General features: G+C 41.6%; 1 pseudogene across 1 annotated transcript; it reads right to left on the reverse strand.

Annotated features, from left to right (window-relative positions):
- Positions 1–1,346: 1,346 nt before the first annotated feature.
- On the reverse strand, positions 1,347–18,293 carry LOC144582385 (Y-box-binding protein 1-like; annotated as a pseudogene). Its single transcript, XR_013534985.1, has 3 exons — positions 18,200–18,293; positions 1,829–2,307; positions 1,347–1,525 (listed from the first exon to the last, which is right to left on the reverse strand). The product of XR_013534985.1 is annotated as a Y-box-binding protein 1-like (transcript).
- Between the last annotated feature and the right edge of the window lie 1,956 nt (positions 18,294–20,249).

Genomic DNA, 20,249 nt, shown 5'->3' on the forward strand with positions numbered 1-20,249 from the left:
CAGATGGGTAGACTGCGAAAATTTTTTCCCATTCTGTTGGTTGCCGATCCACTCTAGTGACTGTTTCTTTTGCCGTGCAGAAGCTGTGGAGTTTGATTAGGTCCCATTTGTCTATTTTGGCTTTTGTTGCCAACGCTTTTGGTGTTTTGTTCATGAAGTCCTTGCCTACTCCTATGTCCTGGATAGTTTTGCCTAGATTTCCTTCTAGGGTTTTTATCGTGCCAGGTCTTATGTTTAAGTCTTGAATCCATCTGGAGTTAATTTTAGTGTAAGGTGTCAGGAAGGGGTCCAGTTTCTGCTTTCTGCACATGGCTGGCCAGTTTTCCCAACACCATTTATTAAACATGGAATCCTTTCCCCATTGCTTGTTTTTGTCAGGTTTATCAAAGATTGTATAGTTGTATGTATGTTGTGTTGCCTCCGGTGCCTCTGTTTTGTTCCACTGGTCTATATCTCTGTTTTGGTACCAGTACCATGCTGTTTTGATTACTGTAGCCTTGTAGTATAGTTTGAAATCCGGTAGTGTGATGCCCCCCGCTGTGTTCCTTTTGCTTAGAATTGACTTGGCTATGCGGGCTCTCTTTTGGTTCCATATGAAGTTCATGGTGGTTTTTTCCAGTTCTGTGAAGAAAGTCAATGGTAGCTTGATGGGGATAGCGTTGATTCTGTAAATTACTTTGGGCAGTATAGCCATTTTCACAATATTAATTCTTCCTAACCATGAACATGGAATATTTCTCCATCTGTTTGTGTCCTCTCTGATTTCGTTGAGCAGTGGTTTGTAGTTCTCCTTGTAGAGGTCTCTTACGTTCCTTGTGAGTTGTATTCCAAGGTATTTTATTCTTTTTGTAGCAATTGCGAATGGCAGTTTGCTCTTGATTTGGCTTTCTTTAAGTCTGTTATTGGTGTAGACGAATGCTTGTGATTTTTGCACATTGATTTTATATCCTGAGACTTTGCTGAAGTTGCTTATCAGTTTCAGGAGTTTTTGGGCTGAGGCAATGGGGTCTTCTAGGTATACTATTATGTCGTCTGCAAATAGAGACAATTTGGCTTCCACCTTTCCTATTTGAATACCCTTTATTTCTTTTTCTTGCCTGATTGCTCTGGCTAGAACTTCCAGTACTATATTGAATAGGAGTGGTGAAAGAGGGCATCCTTGTTGCTGGAATTTCTTATTTCTTCTTGTTGAATGACTAAACCGGATGATGGTAGAGATGGTAAGCTGGCATTTACTCAGGCCAACCCTGCTCAGCTGGTGGATTGGCTGCTTCTCTGTCTTTGCCATCTTGTGGTTTAGGGTTTTCTGGGTGTCTGCAGCCGTAATTGAAGTTGTGGCGGTACCGACGTTGAGGTGGCTGCTGACCTTGGGTCTCATCTTCTTGGTTTTCTTTATCCTCTTCATTGCCGTCCTCTCTAGGCTGACTTTGGCAAGGAGGGCCCCTGCGGAATCATGGTCTATATATCCGATACATATTCTGCCTCACTGGTCTACCTTGTTCTCCTGCACCCTGGTTGTCAGCACCTTCCATCACTTCTCCCTGTACAGGAGGGTTGGAATATTGTGGTTGATGCCCACAGGGTCTCCGCATGTAGTAAGGTGGGAATCTCCACCTGTGGTAGGGCCGGCATTGTTGGGCCTGGCCTTCAGGAGCACTCTCTGATCCCTCGTTCTTTTCCCCACTCTCACTATTCTGGCAATTTTGCTGGCAATTGCGTGGGGGACCCCTATGACATGGATAGCATCTATAATGGTTACGGTCTGTTGCATATTTACTGCCTTGAACTGGAACACCACCAGGACCTGTAACATTTGCTGCCTCTGCACCTTTTTCTCCTTCAACAACATCAAACTCCACAGTCTCTCCATCTCCTACACTGCGAAGGTACTTCCTGGGGTTATTCTTCTTTATGGAAGTCTGGTGTACAAATACATCTTCCTTGGTGTCATTCCTGTTCATGAAACCATATCCGTTTCTTACACTGAACCATTTTACTGATCCCAAAACCTTCTTTGCGAGGACCTTCTTGTCCCCGCCGGCAGTCACCGCCAATGTGAGGCCACCCGGGCCATCGCTTCCTGTGCCACTGCCCATGGTGCTGGGCTTGGTGTCGGCTGCGCTGAGGGAGGGGGCGGCGGGGGGGTGGCGGGCAACTGCTGGGTCTCAGCCTCGCTGCTCATGGTTGCAGTGATGGTGACTGGAGCTGGCTTTGGCAGCTATGGCTTTTCCAGGGATGTGATGGTAACTAGGCCGGCGGTGGTGGTGGGGCTGCTCAGGGTTCTCTGGGGTCCACTCTCTGCTCCCACTACCGATCAAACTCTCAAAATATTTTTATAATAAATTAGGAATTTATTGTGTTCAAAGAAATAGAAGGAAACCATCTTTGTAAAATTCACATATAAAAACCAACAGCAAACAACATATTCCAAAGGAAAAGACCAAAAGGCTTTTCTCTAAGCTCAAAAGTAAGGCAAGAATGTCTGCACTTGCAACTTCTATTCAACATGGTTTTGGAAGTTCCAATCAGAGAAATTTAAAAAAAGAAATAAATAAACTGCATCAAAATATGGACAGAAAATATATCCTTATATGTAGAAAATTTTAAATATTCCACACAAAAACTATTACAATTAATGAATTCGGCAAAGTAGAGCATTTAAAATTGACATAAAAAAATAAATTGTATTGGTGTAGACGAATGCTTGTGATTTTTGCACAGCTTCTGCACGGCAAAAGAAACAGTCACTAGAGTGGATCGGCAACCAACAGAATGGGAAAAAATTTTTGCAGTTTACCCATCTGACAAAGGGCTGATGTCCAGAATTTACAAAGAACTCAAACGGATTTACAGGAAAAAAACAAACAAGCCCATTCAAAACTGGGCAAAGGATATGAAGAGACACTTTACGAAAGAAGACATATATGAGGCCAACAATCATATGAAAAATGCTCATCATCACTGGTCATCAGAGAGATGCAAATCAAAACCACATTGAGATACCATCTCACGCCAGTTAGAATGGCGATCATTAAAAAATCTGGAGACAACAGATGCTGGAGAGGATGTGGAGAAAAAGGAAGAATTTTACACTGTTGGTGGGAGTGTAAATTAGTTCAACCATTGTGGAAGACAGTGTGGCGATTCCTCAAGGCCTTAGAAATAGAAATTCCATTTGACCCAGCAATCCCATTACTGGGTATATATCCAAAGGACTATAAATCGTTCTACTATAAGGACACATGTACACGAATGTTCATTGCAGCACTGTTTACAATAGCAAAGACCTGGAATCAACCCAAATGCCCATTGATAATAGACTGGATTGGAAAAATGTGGCACATATACACCATGGAATATTATGCAGCAATCAGAAATGATGAGTTTGTGTCGTTTGTAGGGACATGGATGAATCTGGAGAACGTCATCCTCAGCAAACTGACACAAGAACAGAAAACGAAACACCGCATATTCTCACTCATAGGCGGGTGATGAAAAATGAGAACACATGGACACAGAAAGGGGAGTACTAAACACTGGGGTCTATTGGGGGAAAAGGGAGGGCGAGTGGGAGCGGAAGGTGGGGAGGGATAGCCTGGGGAGAAATGCCAAAGGTGGGTGAAGGGGAGAAGGAAAGAAAAGCAAACTGCCATGTGTGTTCCTACGCAACTGTCTTGCATGCTCTGCTCATGTACCCCAAAACCTAAAATCCAATAAAAAAAATAAAAATAAATTGTATTTTTGTATAGCAACATAATCTGAGAAGTAAACTATAAAAGTAATTTAATTTACAATAACATACAAATAATAAAGTACTTAGAGTGTAACCAAAAAGTAAAATTTCAATGACTTAGTGTAGACATTAAAAATAAATCAATTTATAAGTTTATGTAAAATCTCAAAGGGACCCTAAATGGCAAAAATAATTTTGAAAAAAAAATCAGTTAGAGAAGTCACACTTACTGATTTAAGAACTTAGTATAAAAGTTTTAAATAATATACTACAAATAGACTAGTAGAGTAATATGGAAAGCCAACATAAATAAACATGCTGAAGTGCAATAAAATATATGTTAAAAAAGAAATAAAATATTTGAATATGTTTTTTAAAAAATTAAAAATATTAACATGCATATATATGGTCTAATAATTTTTATGAGAAAGAAATTGTCTTTACAATTGGTGCTAGAAAACTGGGTACCTACATGTAAAAGAATAAAACCGAACCCTAAGAAATAAATTAACTAAGTGGATTAGAGACCTAAACATAAGAGCTAAAACTAAAAGTTCTTAGAATACAATATAGGTAAATGTTATAACATCGGATTTGGCAGTGATTTTTTTTAGCAGGACACCCAAAAAGCAAGAAAAAACGAATGAAAAATAGACAAATAGAACTTTATCCAGAATATACAAAGAACAATTCAGCAATAATGAAACAAACTACTTGTTTGAAATATAGGCAAAAAAACTTAAACAGTCATTTCTCTAAAAATTATGTAAACTGGCTAATAAGCACATGAAACGATGCTCAACAAAACTAATAATTAGTGAAATGCGAATGTAATCCCAAATTACATATCACTTAAATCCCATCAGCATAGCTACTACCAAAAGTAAAACAAGCAAACAAACAACAAAATCACAAGTGTTGGTGAGGATGTGGAGAAATTAGAACATTTGTACACCGTTGGCAGAAATGTAAAATGCTGCAGCTGCTATAAAATAACAGTATAGTAGTTACTAAAAATGTTTACACAAAAAATTACCATATGACCCAGCAATTTTACATCTGGGTATGTAATAAAAGATATAAAAGCAAAGACAAAAATAATACATGTACACCCAGATTTATTGCAGCATTACTCACATCACCCAAAAGGTGAAAGCAACCCAAATGTTATTTGAATTATCATCAAGGAATAAATCGAAAAAAATGTGACTTATACATGCAGTGGAATATTACTGAGTTAAATAAAATAAGGAAATTCTGGCACATAATATATCAGGCGTAAACCATAAGAAATTGTGCAACGTGATATGAGCCAGACATAAAAGGACAAATACTATATAATTCCACTTATGAGACACTTAAAGTAGTTAAATTCTAAAAATCCAAGTAGAAGAGCTGTTCCTAGGAGCCAGAGGAGGAATAACAGGGAGCTGTTATTTAATGGATATAGAGTTTTGGTTTTGCAAGTTGAAAGATTGTCCTTATGAATGGGAATGATATTTGTAATACAATGTAGATGTACTTATTTTTTTTGAGATGCACACTTAAAGTAGCTAAAATGGTTAATTTTATGTATACTTTACCAAAATGTGAAAAATAATTTTTTAATTATACTTTTAGTTCTGGGGTACATGTACAGAATGTGAAGGTTTGCTACATAGGTATACACGTGCTGTGGTGTTTTGCTGCACCCATCAACCTGTCATCAACATTAGGTATTTTTCCTAATACTATCTTTCCCCTAGTCCCCATTCCCCCTGCCAACAGGCTCCAGTGTGTGATGTTCCCCTCCCTGTGCCCATGTGTTCTCATTGTTCAACTCCCACTTATGAGTGAGAACATGCCGTGTTGTTTTTCTGTTCTTGGGTTAGTTTCTGAGATTTATGGTCTCCCACTTCATCCATGTCCCTGCCAAAGAAATAAACTCATTTTTTTATAGCTGCATAGTATTCCATGGTGTATATGTGCCACATTTTCTGTATCCAGTTTATCATTGATTCTTTGGGTTGGTTCCACGTCTTTACTATTGTGAACAGTGTCACAATAAACATATATGTACATGTGTCTTTATGGTAGAAAAATTTAATGTTCTTTGGGTATATAGCCAGTAATGAACTTGCTGGGTCAAATGGTATTTCTGGTTCTAGATCCTTGAGAAATTGCCATACTGTCTTCCACAATGGTTGAACTAATTTACACTCCCACAAACAGTGTACAAGCATTCCTATTTCTCCACATCCTCTTCGGAATCTGTTGTTTCCTGACGTTTTAATGATCACCAATCTAACAGGCATGAGATGCTATCTCATTGTGGTTTTCATTTGCATTTCTCTAATGACCAGTGATAATAATCTTTTTTTCTTATATATTTGTTGGCTGCATAAATGTTTTCTTTTGAAAAATGTCTGTTCATATCCTTGACCCCCTTCTTGATGGGGTTGTTTTTTTTTCTTGTAAATTTAAGTTATTTGTAGATTCTGGATATTAGCTCTTTGTCAGATAGAAAGAATGTAAAATTTTTCTCCCATTCTGTAGGTTGCCTGTTCACTCTGATGATAGCTTTTTTCTGTGCAGAAGCTCTTTAGTTTTCTTAGATCCCATTTGTCAATTTTGACTTTTGTTGCCATTGCTTTTGATGTGCAGTCATAAAGTATTTGCCCATGCCTATGTCTTTAATGGTATTGCCTAGGTTTCCTTCTAGGGTTTTAATAATTTTAGATCTTACATTTAAGTCTTTAATCCATCTTGAGTTAATTTTTGTATAAAATGTAAAGAAGGGGTCTAGTTTCAGTTTTCTGCAAATGGCTAGATAGTCTCTGAACACCATTTGTAAATAGGAAATCCTTTCCCCATTGCTTGTTTTTGTCTGGTTTGTCAAACATTAGATGTATGTAGATGTGTGGTGGTATTTCTGAGTCCTCTGTTTGGTTCCATTGGTCTATAAACAACTCTATGCAAATAAACTAAAAATTCTAGAAGAAATTGATAAATTCCTGAACACATACATCCTCCCAAGTCTAAACCAGGAAGAAGTTGAATCTCTGAATAGACCAACAACAAAATTGAGGTAGTCATTCTAAAATTGAGTAATTAATAGCCTAGCAACAGAAAACAGTTAAGGACCAGATGGGTTCACAGATGAATTCCACCAGAGATACAAAGAAAAGCTGGTATTATTTCTTTCGAAACTCTTCCAAACAATAGAAAAAGAGGGACTCCTTTTCTATCTCATTTTATGAGACCAGCATCATCCTGATACCAAAACATAACAGAGACACAATGACAACAACAACAAAAATTTCAGGCCAATGTCACTAATAAATATCAATACAAAAATCCTCAATGAAATTCTGGCACACTGAATCCAGCAGCAAATCAAAAAGGTTATTTATCATGATCAAGTTTACTTTATCTCTGGGATACAAACCTGGTTCAACATATGGAAATTGATAAATGTAATCAACCACATAAACAGAACCAATAGCAAAAACCACAGGATTATTTCAATAGATGCAGAAAAGGCTTCAAAAAGATTCAACAGCTCTTCAAGCTAAAAACTCTCAATAAACTAGGTATTCATGAAACATATCTCTAAATAATAAGCTCTATTTATGACAAACCAATGGCCAATATCACACTGAATGGGCCAAAGCTGAAAGCATTTTCTTTGAAAATTGGCACAAGAAAATGATGCCCTCTCTCACCACTCCTATTCAACATAGTATTGGAAGTTATGGCCAGGGAAATTAGGCACGACAAAGAAATGAAGATTATTCAAATAGGAAGAGAGGCAGTCAAATTGTCTCTGCAGATCACATGATTTTATATTTAGAAAACTCCATTATCTCAGCCCCAAATCTCCTTAAGTTGATGAGCAAATTCAGAAGTTTCAGGATATAAAATCGATGTGGAAAAATTACAAGCATTTCTATACAACAATAGCAGACAGAGAGCAAAATCATGAGTGAACTCCCATTCACAATTGCTATGAAGAGAATAAAATACCTAGAAATACAACTAACAAGGGATGTGAAGGACCCCTTTAAGGAGAACTACAAACCACTGCTCAAGGAAATAAGAGAGGACACAAACAAATGGAAAAACATTCCATGCTCATGAATAGGAAGAAAAAATATCGTGAAAATTATTGTACTGCCCAAAGTATAGTATAGATTCAGTACTATTTCCACTAAGCTACTACTGACTTTCTTCACAGAGAGAACCCACATAAAAAATTATTTTTTAAGTGAACAAACTATAGCCATCTGCAATAGCATAAATCTAAATATAATGTTGCATAGAAGAAAGTTGATGTAAAAGTGTGCATATTATATAATTTCACTTACATGAAATCTAAAAAGTGAACAAAACTGAGGTTCTGACTTCCAGTAATAATGAAGTAGTTTGTTGAATAACTATTTCACAGATAAGTATAATAAAGCTTAATAAAATATTATATTTTGCTATTTAGAAATGCACATCTATGTATAATGCATATATAATATGCATCTTTGGAAGAACTGAATGAGGATTTCAGCTATGTCACTGTAACAGATGTAAGAATTGAAGTTTGAATCTATTCAAATTAACTCCTTCTTAAAATAATAAAAATTTTCAAAGATATACAACAGAATTCAGAGTCCCTGTAGTTCCTATTACACAATTTAAAAATTCATGAGGGGGGTGTTCTGGAAGATGGCACGGTAGGAGCAACTCAGGATTGCAGCTCTCTGTGAAGGCACAGAAAGTGAGTCCAAGCTGCATTTCTGGACGGACCTCTGCTGCCCACAGAACGGGGAAATTCCCAGGTGTAGGAGAAACACGGGATGCCAGTGCATCTTTTTCAGCTGGTGCTGCCATTCTGGCTGGCGCTGCAGTGCAGGGGCACTCTGCACAAAACGCACTGGTCTGGGTGCCCTGTTAAACCGGCAATCTGAAACTTGGGAGGGCAGATTAGCATTTCCATCTGATTAAATAGGAGTTGAACAGTGAGCCAGACCAGGAGATTCCCATGAAGTGACATTTGAGCCAGTGCAGTGGGTTGCTGCACGGAAAATCACACAGATCCCTGTGCCCTATCAGCAGGACATTGAAACACCTGATAGAGAGTCAACCACTCAACTTAAAAATAAAAGGGCTCTGAGGCAGCGAGCCAGGTGATCAGGCTGGGCGGGTCCCACCCCAACAGGGACAAACAAAATGGCGATTCAATACGCTCGGGGCTGAGAGTTTCACTGTGAGCACAGCTGAACCCAGAATGCTGCAGCTCTGTTGGAGAGGGGCGTCTGCCATTACCGAGGCATTGCACTTCTACTGAGGTACACTCCAATTGCTAATGCAGCCTGCCATTGCCGAGGCAACCTGCCATAACAGAGAGACTCTGCCAATACAGAGGCAACAGAGTGGAGCCCAAAACAGCAGGGCAGAGACCATGGCAACAGTGCAGAGCCCATGGCAATAGGGCAGAGCCCATGGCAACAGGGCGGAGCCCATGAAAGCAGGACAGAGCCCATGGCATCAGGGCAGAGCCCACAGCAAAAGGTCAGAGCCCATGGCAACAGGCAGGACCCCATGGCAGTAGGGCGGAGCCTTAGCAGGCAAATAGTGACTAGACTGCCTCCTAGATGGGCAGGACAGTGCAACAGATACTCGTAAAGAAAGCCCTAACTCTCCGAGACAGAGCATCTGAGGAAAAAAAGGGGTTTTATTAGTTCTGCTGCAGCAGACTTAAACGTACCAGCCTAACAGCACTGAGTGAACAACGCAGCTCACAGCTCAGCACTTGAGCTCCAATATAGTACAGACCGTTTCCTCAAGAAGCTCCCTGACGCCTGTATATCCAAGGAGTCACCTCAAAAAAGGACTAATTAGACTGACATTTGGCGGGCATCATTCTGGGACAAAGATAGCAGAAGAAGAAATGGGTAGCATCCCTCACTTCTCTGCAGCTGCTGTAGGTGTACCCCAGACAAGCAGGGCCTGGAGTGGACCTCAGCAGTCATACAGCAGAGAAGCTAGATTATAAGAAGAAAAACTAAGCAACAGATATACTTCATCATCAACAATCTGCGTGTCCACTCTGAGACCCAATCGAAAAGTCAACAACTACTAAGGCGACAAGTGGATAAATCCACAAAGATGAGAAGAAACAAGCACAAAAAGGAGGAAAACACCCGAAACCAAAACACCTCACCTCCTACAAAGAACCAAAACCTCTCACCAGCAATGGAACAAAGTTGGACTGAGAATGAGTGTGATAAAATGACGAAATCAGACTTCAGAAGGTGGGTAATGAGAAACTTCCGTGAGCTAAAAGAACATGTTCTAATTCAATGCAAAGAAACTAAGAACCTTGAAAAAAAATTTGGAAAAAGACTCGAGAAAATGATAACAAGAATGGACAACTTAGAGAGGAATATGAGTGAAGTGAAGCAGCTGAAAAACACAACACAAGAACTTCGTGAATCATGCAAAGTTTCAACAGTTGAATTGACCAAGCAGAAGAAAGAATATCAGAAGTCGAAAATGAACTCAATGAAATAAAATGAGAAGGCAAGATTAGAGAAAATAGCACAAAAAGGAATAAAACAAAGTCTCCAAGAAATGTGGACTATGTGAAAAGACCTAACCTACATTTGATAGGTGTACCTAAATGTGACGAAGAGAATGAATCCAAGCTGGAAAATACTCTTCAGAATGTTATCCAGGAAAATTTCCCCAACCTAGCAAGGCAGGCCAATATTCAAGTCCAGGAAATACAGAGAACACCACAAAAATATTCTGCAAGAAGAGCAACCCCAAGGCACATAATCATCAGATTCACCAGGGTTGAAATGAATAAGAAAATGCTAAGGGCAGCCAGAGAGAAAGGTCGGGTCACCCACAAAGGGAAGCCCATCAGACTCACAGCAGATCTCTGGGCAGAAACTCTACAAGCCAGAAGAGAGTGGGGCCAATATTTAACATCCTTAAAGAAAAGAACTTTCAACCCAGAATTTCATATTCAGCCAAACTGAGCTTCATGAGTGAAGGAAAAATAAAATCCCTTGCAAACAAGCAAATACACAGAGATTTTGGTCACCATGAGGCCTGCTCTACAAGAGCTCCTGAAAGAGGCACTACACATAGAAAGAAACAACCAGTAACAGCCATTCCAAAAACACACCAAAGGCTAAAGAGCATCAACAAAATGAAGAATCTGCATCAACTAAGGGGCAAAACAGCCAGCTAGCATCAAAATGGCAGTATCAAATTCACACATAACAATATTAACCCTAAATGTAAATAAGCTAAATGCACCAATCAAAAGACACAGACTGGCAAATTGGATAAAAAGCCAAAACCCATCGGTGTGCTGTATCCAGGAACCCATCTCACATGCAAGGATACACAAAGGCTCAAAATAAAGGGATGGAGGAAGATTTACCAAGCAAATGGAGAGCCAAAAAAAAGCAGGAGTTGCAATTCTCATCTCTGATAAAATAGACTTTAAAGCAGCAAAGATCAAAAGAGACAAAAATGTCATTACATAATGGTAAAAGGATTAATACAACAAGAAGAGCTAACGATCCTAAATATATATGGACCCAATACAGGAGCACCCAGATATATAGGGCAAGTTCTTAACGACTTACAAAGAGACTTAGACTCCCACACAATATTAGTGGGAGACCTTAACACTCCACTGTCAATATTAGGCAGATCAACCAGACAGAAAATTAGCAAATATATTCAGGGCTTGAACACAGACCAGGAAGAAGCAAACATGATAGACATTTGCAGAACTCTCCACCCCAAATCCACAGAATATACATTCTTCTCAGCACCACATCACACCTACCCTTAAATTGACCACATAATTGGAAGTAAAGCACTCCTCAGCAAACGCAAAGCAACAAATAGTCTCTCAGACCATAGTGTAATGAAGTTAGAACTCAGAATTCAGAAACTAACTCAGAACCACATAGCATCATGAAAACTGAACAACCGGCTCTTGAATGTTGATTGGATAAACAATGAAATGAAGACAGAAATAAAGAAGTTTTTCAAAACCAACGAGAACAAAGACACAACATACCAGTACCTCTGGGACACATTTAAAGCACTCTCCAAAGAAAAATATATAGCAATAAGTGCCCATATGAGAAGAGTGGAGAGATCCAAAATTGACACCCTATCATCAAAATTGAAAGAGCTAGAGGAGAAAGATAAAAAAAAACTCAAAACCTAGCAGAAGACAAGAAATAGAGACTGAAGGAGATAGAGACACACAAAAAAAAAACCCTTCAAAAAATCAATAAATCCAAGAGCTGGTTTTTTTAAAAAGATCAACAAAATAGACAGATTACTAGCCAGACTGTTAAAAAAGAAAAGAAAAAACATCGAATAGATGCAATAAAAAAGATAAAGGGAATATCATCATAGATTCCACAGAAATTCAAACCATCATCAGAGAATATTACAAACAACTCGATGCACATAAACTAGTAAACCTGGAAGAAATGGGTAAATTCCAGGACACTTGTGTTCTCCCAAGCCTAAACCAGGAGGAAGTCAAAACTATGAATAGACCAATAACAAGGTCTGAAGTCGAGGCAGAAATTAAGAGCCTACCACACAAAAAAAGCCCAGGTCCAGATGGGTTCACAGCCGAATTCTACCAGACACACAAAAAGGAGCTGGTACCATTTTTTCTGAAACTACTTCAAATAGTCCAAAAAGAAGGAATCCTTCCCAAATTATTTTATGAGACCAACATCGTCCTGATACCAAAGCGCGGCAGAGACTCAACAAGAAAAGAAAACTTCAGGCCAATATCCATGATGAACATAGATGCAAAAATCTTCAATAAAATATTGGCAAGCCGATTTCAACAGCACATCAAAAAACTTATCCATCATGATCAAGTACGATTCATTCTGGGGATGCAAGGCTGGTTCAACATATTGAAGTCTATAAATGTAATTCACCACATAAACAGAACCAAAAACAAAAACCACTTGATTATCTCAATTGATGCAGAGAAGGCTTTTGACAAAATTCAACAGCCTTTATGCTAAAAATCCTCAATAAACTCGGTATTGATGGAATTTTATTATCTCAAAGTAATAAAAGCTATTTATGACAAACCAACAGCCAATATCATACTGAATGGGCAAAAACTGAAAGCATTCCCTTTGAAATCGGGCACTAGACCAAGGATGCTCTCTTTCACTACTCCTATTCAAAATAGTACTGGAAGTTCTAGCCAGAGCAATGAGGCAAAAAAAAAAAAAAAAAGAAATAAAGGATATTCAAATAGGAAAGGTGGAAGCCAAATTGTCTCTATTTGCAGACGACATGATAGTATACCTAGAAGATCTTATCACCCCAGCCCAAAAACTCCTGAAACTGATAAGCAACTTTAGCAAAGTCTCAGAATATAAAATCAATGTGCAAAAATTACAAGCATTCCTATACACCAATAACAGACTTAAAGAGATCTAAATCAAGAATGAACTGCCATGTACAATTGCTACAAAAATAATAAAATACCTAGGAATACAACTTACAAGGAACATAAGGGACTTCTTCAAGGAAAACTACAAACCACTGCTCAACAAAATAAGAGAAGACACAAACAGATGGAGAAACATTCCATATTCATGGTTAGGAAGAATCCATATCATGAAAATGGCTATACTGCCCAAAGTAATTTACAGAATCAATGCTATCCCCATCAAGCTACCATTGACTTTCTTCACGGAACTGGAATAAACCACCTTGAACATCATATGAAACCAAAAGAGAGCCCACATAGCCAAGTCAATTATAAGCAAAAAGAACACAGCAGGAGGCATCACACTACCGGATTTCAAACTATACTACAAGGCTACAGTAATCAAAACAACATGGTACAGGTATCAAAACAGAGATATAGACCAATGGAACAGAACAGAGACATCGGAGGCAACACAACATATCTACAACCATACAATCTTTGATAAACCTGACAACACAAGCAATGGGGAAAGGATTCCCTGTTTAATAAATGGTGTTGAGAAAACTGGCTAGGCATGTGAAGAAAGCAGAAACTGGACCCCTTCCTGACACCTTAAACTAAAATTAACTCCAGATTGATTAAAGACTTAACCATTAGACCTGCACCATCAAAAAGCTAAAAAAAAAATCTAAACAAAACCATTCAGGATATAGGAGTAGGCAAGGACTTCATGACAAAAACACCAAAAGCATTGGCAACAAAAGCCAAAGTAGACAAACAGGATCTAATCAAACTCCACAGCTTCTGCACGGCAAAAGGAACAGTCACTAGAGTGAATCGCCAACCAACAGAATGGGAAAACATTTTTGCAGTTTACCCATCTGACAAAGGGCTGATATCCAGAATTTACAAAGAACTCAAACAGATTTACAGGAAAAAAACAAACAAGCCCATTCAAAAATGGACAAGGGATATGAACAGACACTTTACAAAAGAAGACATACATGAGGCCAGCAAACATATGAAAAAATGCTCATCATCACTGGTCATTAGAAAGATGCAAATCAAAACCACATTGAGATACCATCTCACGCCAGTTAGAATGGCGATCATTAAAAAATCTGGTGAAAACAGATTCTGGGGAGGATGTGGAGAAATAGGAACACTTTTCCACTGTTGGTGGGAGTGTAAATTAGTTTAACCATTGTGGAAGACAGTGTGGCGATTCCTCAAAACCTTCGAAATAGAAATTCCATTTGACCTAGCAATCCCATTATTGGGTATATATCCAAAGGACTATAAATCGTTCTACTATAAGGACACATGCACACGAATGTTCATTGCAGCACTGTTTACAATAGGAAAGACCTGGAATCAACTCAAATGCCCATCGATGATAGACTGGACTGGGAAAACGTGGCACATATACACCATGGAATATTTTGCAGCCATCAATAATGATGAGTGCATGTCCTTTGTAGGGACATGGATGAATCTGGAGAACATCATTCTCAGCAAACTGATACAAGAACAGGAAATGAAATACCGCATATTCTCGCTCATAGGCCAGTGATGAACAATGAGAACACATGGACACCGGGAAGGGAGTACTACACACTGGGGTCTATTGGGGGGAATACGGGAGGGACAGCATGGGGGGGATGAGGGAGAGATAGCCTGAGGAGAAATGACAAATGTGGGTGAAGGGGAGGAAGGCAGCAAAGCACACTACCATGTGTGTACCTATGCAACTATCTTGTATGCTCTGCACATGTACCCCAAAACCTAAAATGCAATTAAAAAAATTTCATGAGATGTATGAAGAAGCATGAAAATGCAATCAATTCACAAGATAAAAAGCAGACAACGGACCCTATTCTCAACATGTCCAGGATGCTGTAATCAGTATCTCAGACTTGAAGAAAGCTATTGTAAGTATGTTTATGAGGTAAAGAAAAACATTCTCATGACAAGTGAACAGATCTGTAAGAATACACTCCCAGTCCTTTGTTCAGAGGGCTAAAAGACTACAATCCCAGCATGGACCGGGCTCAAAGACAATGTGCATTATTGGAGGAAGAGGCGAGGTTGTGTGCACCTCATTAGGCTTGTTGGGAGATGTAGTCCTATAGTTACTCCCATCCCTTTCATCACAGTGCTACGGGATAATTCCACTATGCACTGGGTTAACATACAGCTCATGTCTGTTAGACTGGAAGAAAAGGGGAGAGGCTATAAGCACATTTTGGGCTTGCTGGGAGATGTAGTCTTATAAACACTCCCAGCCATTTGGTCACAGGGCTACAGCACAGTCATCCCAGCATATACTGGAATCAGGAACAGTACACATCGCTGGAGGAAGAGGTAGGGCTGTGAGTGAATTGCTGGGCTTACTGGAAAATGTCATCTCATGAACACTTCTTCAGGGACCATGTGCATCCCTGGAGGAAAAGGCGGGGCTCTGCATGCCTCACTTTGCTTGCTAAGAGATGCAGTCTCATAAACACTCCAAGCCCTTTGGTCGCAGGGCTGCTGTACTACAATCCCACCATGCACCCTGCTCAGGAATAGTGTGTGTGACTGGAGGAAGAGGCAGGGCTGTGCGTGCCTATTTCAACTTGCTAGGAGATGTAGTTTTATAAAAACTTTCATTCCTTTCATTACAGGGCTGCAGGGCTACAATTCCCTTATGTACCAAGATCAAGAATAGTGCATGTCCCTGGAGAAAAAAGGCGGGGCTGTGCATGCCTTGCTGGGCTTGCTGGGATATGTATTTTCATAAACACTCTCAGCTCTGGTCACAGGGCTGCAGGACTACAATCCCAGCATGCACCTGGCTCAAGGACAGTGCCCATCACTGGAGGAAGAGGCAGTGCTGTGCACTCCTCGCTACGTTTTTTTGGGAGATGTAGTCACGAGGCTGTGAGACCCGTGCCAACACCTGTCTCAGGGACATTTTTGCATCACTGGAGGAAGAGGCTGGGTTGTTTGTGACTCGCTGGGCTTGCTGGGAGATGGATTCTCAAACACTCTCAGTTTTTTAACAAAAGGGCTGAAGGACTACAATCCCAGAGTGCACCAGGTTCAGTGACAGTGCTGGTAACTGGAGGAAAACGCAAGTTATGAGCACCTCACTAGGCTTTCCAGGAGATGTAGTCTCAAGAACACCCTCAGACTTTTGGTCACAGGGCTGGAGGACTAAAATCCCAGGATGCAACAGGCACAGGACAGTGCGTGACACTGGAGGAAGAGGCAGGGCTGTGTGTGCCTCGCTGGGTTTGCTGGGTTATGTATGCTCATACACACTCCCAGACCTTCGTTCACAGGACTACAGGACTACACTTCCAGCATGCACCGGGTTTAGAAACAGTGCCCCTCACTGGAGTAAGAGGCGGGGCTGTGCACTTTTGGCTATGCTTTTTGGGAGATGTAGTCACATAAACACTCCCAGTCCTCTGGTTGCAGGGCTTCAGGACTACAATCCCAGCCAGCAACAGGATCAGGGACACAGTGTGTCACTAAAAGAAGAGGTGCAGTTGCAGGCGACTCACTGGAATTGCTGTGAGATGTATTCTCATAAACACTCCTGGCTCTTTGGTCACAGGGCTGAAGGACTACAATCCCAGCGTGTGCAGGGCTCAGGGACAGTGTGGGTCACTGGAGAAAGAGGCGGGGCTGGTTGCAGCTCGCTGGGCTTTCTGTGAGATGTAGTTTCAACAACACTCCTAGCCCTTTGGTCACAGCACTGCAGGACTACAGTCCCAGCCTGCAGTGGGCACAGGGACAATGCTGTGTCACAATGCCATGTCACTGGAGGAAAAGGCGGGGCTGCACATGCCTCGCCTGGACTGCTGGGAGATGTAGTCTTATAAACACTTCCAGCACTTTGGTCACAGGGCTACAGCACCACAATCACAGCATACACCGAGCTCAGGGACAATGTACGTCAATAAGGAAGAGGCGGGCTGCGTACACCTCCTTGGGCTTGCTGGGAAATGTATTCGCTCCCAGCCCTTTTGTCATACGACTGGAATACTTTAACACCGGAGTCAGGGACAGAGCACGTCACTGGAGGAAGAGAAAGAGTTGTGCACTTCTCACTATGCTTTTTGGGAGATGTAGTCTCATTAACACTCCCAGCTCTTTGGTCACAGTGTTCCAGGACTACAATCCTAGCATGTATGGGGCTCAGGGACAGTTCTCTAGTCACTGGAAAAAGAGGCGAGGCTGTGCGCACCTCGCTGGTCCTGCTGGGAGATGCAGTTTCTTAAACACTCCCAGCCCTTTGGTCACAGGAATGCAGTACTAAATTCCAGCATGCACCGAGCTCAGGGAGAGGGCACTTCACTGGAGGAAGAGGAAGAGCTGTGCACACCTCACTTGGCTTGCTGGGAGATGTAGTCTCATAACCACTCCCAGCCTTTTTACCATCAGGCTGCAGGAGTGCAATCCCAGCATGCACTCGGCTCAGGAACACTACGCATTACATGAGGAAGCGGCAGAGCAGTGAGTGCCTCCTTCTCCTTGCTGGGAGATGTAGTTTTATAAAGACTCCCGGACCTTTTCTTAAAGGGCTGAAGGACTACAATCCCAGTATACACCGGGGCGCGTCACTGGAGGAAGAGTCGGTCCTGTGTGTGACTCTCCCAGGCTTTCTGGGAGATATATGCTCATAAACACTCCCAGCCCTTTGGTCACAGAGAGACGACAATTCTAGCATGCACCAGTCTCAGGGACAAGGCAAGCGAGGGGGCTGTGTGCACCTCCCTAGGCCTGCTGGGAGTTGTATGCTTATAAACACTCCCAGCCCTTTGGTCAAGCAGCTGCAGGACTACAATCCCAGCATGCAGCAGGCTCCAGGGCTTTGCACAGCTCTGGAAAGAGGAGCAGAGTGGTCCACATCCCACCTAGTCATATGCTGGGAGCTCTAGTCCATTAACTGCTCTCAGCCTGTTTGTCGGTAGGCTTTAGAAATATAATCCCACCATGTCCCAGGATCTGGAGTGCATAGCCCTGGAGGGAGGGGCAGACCGGTGTTGACTTCTTGGTGTACAAAGTACTGTTGGACTCTGAATCCATGCTGACTCTTTGCCAAGAATAGTGAGTGCAGATGTGGACATTAAGGGAAGGTCTGGGCTGGGCACTGAGAAAGGCATTACGCTACAAAGATACCTTACCTTTGCCATAATTGGGCGGGTTGTTCTCACCCTATTGGTTTTGTCCTGCTTGATTTTCTCTTTCACCTGCACCCAGGGTTCTTTCCAGAACATTGCGTCTTCTGCAGCCCAGGGCGCTGCCTTCTTTCCTAAACTGTTGGGGAAACTGTGCTGATATCTGAGACACTCTCCATTGTGCCAAAACCCTCTTTTTCCTCTAGCCAGAGCACATGCTCAACTGCTTTTGAGAGAAATCCTCCACCTGGCCTGATTATGAACAGCATCAGAGCTCTGTAGAACAGTGACCAAGACTGTGACTTTCTGGAAATGTCACTCTCAATGGCGGGTTTTTCATGAATGTGAAAGTCGAGACATTAGGAAGGTTAAGTGTAGGGTTGCACAAAATATGCTAAAAGTAAAGGAGAAAACCCCATTTCTGAGGCATGAGTTTTGTGAGCCATTTTCATCAACCCATTAAAGTGGACTAGCTCCAAAATGCAACCTGAAGCTGCTGACGATTTAGGCACTTTACAATTGAATCATCGGTCTCATCTCAAGTAGGGCCTAACTTGCCAGTGTCTCAGAGACACTAATGGGATCTGATCCTTCAAGAATAGACAGCGTTCCAGCTTTGTGGGAGTGACTTTTAAGATGTGGAGTACTTGGAGTCATTTGAAACCTGTATTCCATAGGGACTTTTACTTCTAGAGGGCACGTGCATTTTTATTTTACCTGTCCTCAAGCTGACGCTTTGCTCATTTCAATAATAAAAAACACACTCTTGGGGGAATATTTAAGATGCTAATGAGATATGCAATGGATGCACAAATATGTAGAGCTGCTGCACATGTGCACTGAGAAGATCAGGCAGAACATGCTTAGTGAAACATTTCTTTCCACCTTCTTGTGAATAATCATGTAAAACTCCTCATAAAGAGGGTTTCTCCACCAATAATTAATGCTATCTTACCATTATGAGCAGGCTGCCCTGGAATTTTTTTTTATCAGAGTGTACCATCTATTCTGCATTTAATTTTCAAAATATTCTTTTTTTTCAATAAATTACTCTATGTTGTACTTCTTTTGCTGTGTATCTTGTTTAAATTCTTTTAAACTGGGGGAGGACTCAAGATGGCGCTGTGAGAACAACCCAGGATTGGAGCTCGCGTTGAACCCGCAAACAGTGAGTCAGAGCTGCATTTCCAGACTGATCTTTGTTGCCCACAGAACGGGGAAACTCCCAAGTATAAAAAAGACACGGGACGCCAGGCAGTAGGTCTGCCTGGCGAAGCCAGCAGCCGGGGCGGCGACAGCCGGCCCTACCCAGCAATCCCCACAGGGCGCGCTTGTCCGGGTGCCCTGTTGAACCGGCAACCTGAGACTTGAGAGGGCTGGACTTGAGACTGAACAAGATTTGGACAGTAGACCAGCCCAGGGGATTGCAGGAACAGATCGTTGGGGATACCCAGTGGGATGAACAAAACCGGGATTTCAAACTATCCCGAGCAGACAGTTTGAGATGCTCTGTGGGGGAGGGGCGTCCACAACTACCGAGGCAACCCGCCCCAACTGAGATACACGCCCACTGCTGACGCAGCCAGCCGTTGCCGAGGCAACCCGTCCCTACTGAGATACACGCCCACTGCTGACGCAGCCTGCCGTTGCTGAGGCAACACGCAACAACGAAGAGAGTCCACCGCAGGGCGTGGCGGAGACCACAGCAGAGCCTGCAGGAACAGGGCGAATCACACAACAGCAGGGCGGAGCCTCGACAGCCAAACAGTGGCTAGTCTGCCTTCTAGCTGGGCAGGACACCTCAACGGACATCCAAAAATAAAGCCCAAACCCCTCAACACAGAGCATTTGAGAAAAAAAAAAG

This window comes from Callithrix jacchus, chromosome 4 (assembly GCF_049354715.1).
Source record: "Callithrix jacchus isolate 240 chromosome 4, calJac240_pri, whole genome shotgun sequence".
Lineage (NCBI taxonomy): Eukaryota > Metazoa > Chordata > Mammalia > Primates > Cebidae > Callithrix > Callithrix jacchus.